The sequence below is a fragment of the Miniopterus natalensis genome, chromosome X (genome assembly GCF_054644295.1).
Source record: "Miniopterus natalensis isolate mMinNat1 chromosome X, mMinNat1.hap1, whole genome shotgun sequence".
Taxonomy (NCBI): domain Eukaryota; kingdom Metazoa; phylum Chordata; class Mammalia; order Chiroptera; family Miniopteridae; genus Miniopterus; species Miniopterus natalensis.
The window spans coordinates 97785699-97791167 of NC_142103.1; the positions used below are offsets into that span (position 1 = coordinate 97785699).

Consider the following 5469-nt stretch of genomic DNA (forward strand, 5'->3'; position numbering starts at 1 on the left):
AGCTCTGGCGGCTGGAGTCCCAATCCATTCCACCTGCAGCTCAGGTGGCTGGTGTTCCATTCCACCCTGCTGGTGGCTCCAGTTCCCCTCTGGCAGCAGGAAGGCTTTCTTCCCCTTCCCCACGCCACACAATTAAAATGCTTTCTGAGGTTCTACACAATGCCTTACAGGAAAGCAGTGGGTCCCTGTAGGTGGCTGCTGAGTGCACCCCCCTGGCCCCTTTCTATTCGGAAGCCACAATCTGTGGGACAGCCTTTCCTAAGGTCAGCACCTGGGGTGAAAGTCTCCTGTTCCAGCTGCTGCCATTAGGTGCGCTGTTTCACTGGGAAGGTGCAGTCCCCTACTCGCAGGCACACTGTTGCCCTGGCTCCCTCTGCCTGCCCTACTCGGGCTCTCTTTCCCTTCTCCTCCACTCCGGGTTTGAGATTCCAGCTTTTGGATGCCAGTCCACACTCCCAAGAGGAGGGAGCTTTGCAGCCCCTAACCCTCGGGCCTCACAATCCAGCACTGGCTACAGGGAGACTCCCCCTTTCTACGCACTCCCTCTCTTACCAGACTCTATGATGTTTGTTCAGTGCTCGTTTCTTGAAATATGCCCACTCATGTATATTTCTCTTGTTTTTCCAAGCTGGTGCCCAGTATTTTAGCCATAAATCTAGTCCATGGTTGGGAGCAAGGGTGCTCTGCTTCTTGTCAGAGTGCTATCTTCCCTCCTCCTTTAGTCATTTTAAAGCAAGAATCAGTTAATGACAGATACTTTTGATACCCTTTTGTCTGTTAATATATTTTGGCTACATTCTGAAGGATAGTTTCATTGGATATAAAATATGAGGTTGGGATTCTTTCCTTAAAGCATTTGAAAAATATTTTCCTTACAGAAGTGAACAAAACACAGAGCAACGGGAAACAGAACACTCAGATGATGAATAATTCACATGCTGGTCAAGATAATCCATGTGCCCTCATCCTTTGTGATGATGGTGAGTTTGAAATGATATATATTACAAATAGCACTGTTTAATGTAAAGTCATTAACACCCTTGTCAGCTAGTGGTAGTTTTTCCTAATTAAAAATCATTAAAAATGAATTAATTAAAAATTAAAGTTTTATTTTGAGTAAATATTAACTGCACATGCAATTGTAAGAAACAATACAGAGAGATCTTGTGTACAGTTGACCCAGTTTACTCCAATGATCACATTTTGCAAACTAGAGCACAATTCCACAACCAGGATATTGACACTGATGAAATCCATGGATTTCTTTGAGATTTCTCCAGTTTAATGATATTGATTTGTGTGTATGCGTTTAGTTTTGTTTGATTTTACCACATGAGTAAGTTTGATGTCTACCAACAAAGCCAAGATACAGAACATTTCTATCCCCATAAAGATCTGTCACTTTCCCTCTTATAATGACACCTACTTCAGCCTATGTCCCTGGATATGCATCTGACTTGTGGCATGCATCAGCAGTTCCTTCATTTTTATTATTGAGGACCATTCCATGGTATGGATGTACCACAGTTTGTGTATTGGTTCACTGAAGAACATCTGGATTTTTAAATCTTTCTTCACTTGATTCATTTTACTCTTTCACACAGTTTTCATTTCTTTGAGATAAATGCCCAAGAGTGCAATTTTTTTGTCCATTGGTGACTGCATCCTTAGTTTTCGATAAGAAACTGCGAAACTGCTTTCCAGTGTGGCTTTACCATTTTCTATTCCCACCAGCAATATATGAGTGAACCAATTTCTCTGCATCCATATTTCTGCTCTTTTCTTTTTACTTTGTGCTTCTTGATGCTCCAAAATTTTTCTATTATATCTTTTCTGTTTGAAGATTTTCCTTTAAAACATGACTTTCATTTTAAACTGTGAATCAATTAGTAATGAATACTTTTGATTTTCTTTTGTCTGTAAATATGTTCGTTTTGGCTACATTCTGATGGATATTTTCACTGGATATAGACTATTAGATTGGGGTTCTTTCCTTAAAGCATTTGAAAAATGTTTTTCTTACAGAAGTGGACAAAACTCAGAGCAACCAGAAAGAGAACGCTCAGACGATGAATAACCCACACATCTTGGGAAATAACAATGGTGGTCAAGATAATCCACATGTCCTCATCCTTTGTGATGGTGGTGAGTTTGAAATGATACATATTGCGAATTGCACTGCTTAATGTAGATTCATTAACACCCTAATGTCAGCTAGTGGTAGATTTTCCTAATTAAAAACCATTTAAGATGAATTAATTAAAAATTAAAGTTTTATTTTGAGTAAATTTTAACTGCACATGCAATTGTAAGAAACAATACAGAGAGATCTTGTGTACTGTTGACCCAGTTTCCCCTTATGATAACATATTGTAAAACTATAGCACAATACCACAACCAGAATATTGACATTGATTTCATTGAGCTTTCTCCGGTTTAATTGTATTGATTTGTGTGTATGTTTTCAGTTCTGTTTGATTTTGTCACGTGAATAGTTTTGATGTCCACTACTACAGTCAATATACAAAAGATTTCCATCTCTCTGTAGATGTGTCACTTTCCCTTTTATAACTACACTTACCTCAGCCTAAGTCCCTGGATATGCATCTGACTTGTGGCATCCTTTAGTAGTTCTTTCTTTTTTATTATTGAGGACCAATCCATGGTATGGATGTACCACAGCTTGTGTATTGGTTCACTGTTGCAGAACATCTGAATTTTAAATTCTTGCTTCATTTCATTCATTATACTGTTTCACACAGTTTTCATTTCTCTGAGATAAATGTCCAAGAGTGCAATTTTGGTCCTTTTGTTATTGTGCCCTTAGTTTTTGATATGAAACTGAGAAACCGCTTACCAGGATGGCTTTACCATTTTCCATTCTCACGTGCAATGTATGATTGGACAAGTTGCTCTCCATCCACATTTTTGCTCTTTTCTTTTTTTTTTTTTTTGTCTTTCTAGATGCTCCAAATCTTTTTATTATATCTTTTCTGTTTGAAGATTTTTCTTTAGCCATTTTAAAAATATGAATCACTTAGTAACAAATACCTTTGGTTTCCTTTTGTCTGTAAAATCTTTATTTTGGCTACATTCTGAAGGATAGTTTCATTGGATATAGAATATGAGGTTGAGAGACTTTTCTTAAATCATTTGGAAAATATTTTCCTTACAGAAGTTGACAAAACACACAGCAACCAGAAAGAGAACACTCCAACAATGAATAACCCACATGTCTTGGGAAAAAACAATGGTGGTCAAGATAATCCCGGTGTCCTCATCCTTTGTGATGATGGTGAGTTTGAAAGGATACATACACAGTGTACAATATGATGATTTGATACTCACATGCATCGTGAAAGAGTTCTCACCATTGAGTTAACACATCCATCATATCCACTGTGTACATTTTTATGTTTTGTTGTGAAAATGATGAAGCTGTACTTTCTAAGCAAATTTCAATTATACAATACAGCATTATCAACTATAGACACAATGGTATACATCCTCAGACCTTACTTCACTTTTTAACTGATAGGTTGTATCCCTTTACCAGCCTCTCCTTATTTTTCTTACTTCCCAGCCACTGGCAACCACCATTCTACTTTGTGTTCCTATGACTTCAACTTTTTTTTAAATATTCCACATTATATGATACCATACAGTAGCTGTCTTTCTCTCTCTGGCTTATTTCACTTAGCATAATGCTCTCCAGGTCTATCCATGTTGTCACAAATTGGCTTGGTCTTTGAAGGATAATTTTTCCTGGTATGGAATTCATGGTTGAGATTTCTTGTCTTTCTACACTTGAAAATATTTTATTTATAGAAATCTTGGTATGAGCTCAAACTTGCTTGGCTAAGAGCCCTGAGATAACAAATATTCCACTTTTTTTGGACAACCACATTAGCCAAAAACATATTCTCATTATGTTGCTGCATTCATCCCAGTTTTGGTCAGTTTGAAATGATACCTATGACAGGTAGAATATTTAATCTAGATTTATCAACATCCTTAGTGAAAAGATAATGGCAGCATTTTCTAATTAAAGTTTTTATTTTCAGAACAATTTAGGTACACCTGCAGTTGTGATAAATGATATAGAGAAATTCTGTGTTCTTACTACCCCAATTTTCCCAGCGGTACGAACATGCAAAATGTTAGAAATTTATCACCACTAAGATAAAGGACATTACACCATCCAGATATTATTGAGATGTCCCCAGTTTCACTTGAGTTAATGCGTGTTTAATTCTATACAATTTTATTGCATACCTCTACCCCAGGCAAGCCCCGAAACCGTTCCATCCCCCCATGACCCCCACATACTCCCCCCCATGCTCTATTATAAGTACACCTACCTTCCTCTGGATGACATTCCCCCTCACTCCCATCTCCTGTCCTGTCTCTAGCTGCTGGTAACAACAAATCTGTTATCCAGATTTCTAATATGTCCCTTTAACATTGTTATATAAATGGAATCCTGTGGTGTTTGAGATTGGCTTCTTTCCCTCAGCGTAATTCCCTGGAAACTCACTCATGTCCTTGTGTGTATCACTTGTTCCTTCTTTTTTATTGCTGAGTAATATTTCATGGTATGGATGTTCCATGGTATATTTATCTGTTCACATTTTCAAAATTTCTGGGATTCTTGTTTTGGACTGTTAGGGTTAAAGCTGCTAATAATACTTGTTAATATTTTTAAATTTTGCTTCATTTCATTCATTTCACACTTTCACACAGTTTTCATTTCCCTGGGATGAATGTCCAAGAATTCAATTTCTGGTCCTTTTTTAATTGTGCCCTTATTATTATTATTTTTAAAATATATCTTTATTGATTTCAGAGAGAGGAAAGGAGAGAGAGAGAGAAACATCATCGATCGGCTGCCTCCTGTGTGCCCCCGACCCGGGATTGAGCCCGCAACCTGAGCATGTGCCCTGACCTGGAATCGAACCACTATCTCTTGGATCCTAAGTCAGTGCTCAATCACTGAGCCATGCCTGGCTGGGCTTGCCCTTAGTTTTTGATAAACTGCTTCCCAGTGTGGCTTTACCATTTTCCATTCCTACCAGCAATGTATGAGTGAGCCAGTTTCTCTGCATTCATATCTGTGCACTTTCCTTTGTTCTTTGTCCTTCTTGTTGAGTCAGAATTTTTTCTATTATATCCTTTCTGTTTGAAGATTTTCCTTTAGCCATTTTAAAACATGAATGTTAGTGACAAATTCTTTTCGTTTCTTTTTGTCTGTAAATATCTTTATTTTTGCTTCATTACTGAAGGATAATTTTGTTTAATATCATTTATGGGCTTGGAAGTCTTTTCTTACAGCATTTGGAAAATGTTTTTCTTATAGAAATGGACAAAGCACAGACCAACTGGGAGGAGAACTCTCAGATGATGAATAACCCACAGGTCTTGGGAAGTAACAACAAAGCACAGACCAACCGGGAGGAGAACTCTCAGATG

The 5469-nt window shown here is 37.7% G+C and overlaps 1 long non-coding RNA gene across 1 annotated transcript; it reads left to right on the forward strand.

Moving 5' to 3' along the window:
* Positions 1–2055: 2055 nt before the first annotated feature.
* On the forward strand, positions 2056–5446 carry LOC148090640 (uncharacterized). Its single transcript, XR_015713684.1, has 3 exons — positions 2056–2145; positions 3176–3295; positions 5357–5446. It is a non-coding gene; the product is annotated as an uncharacterized LOC148090640 (long non-coding RNA).
* The last annotated feature ends 23 nt before the right edge of the window (positions 5447–5469 follow it).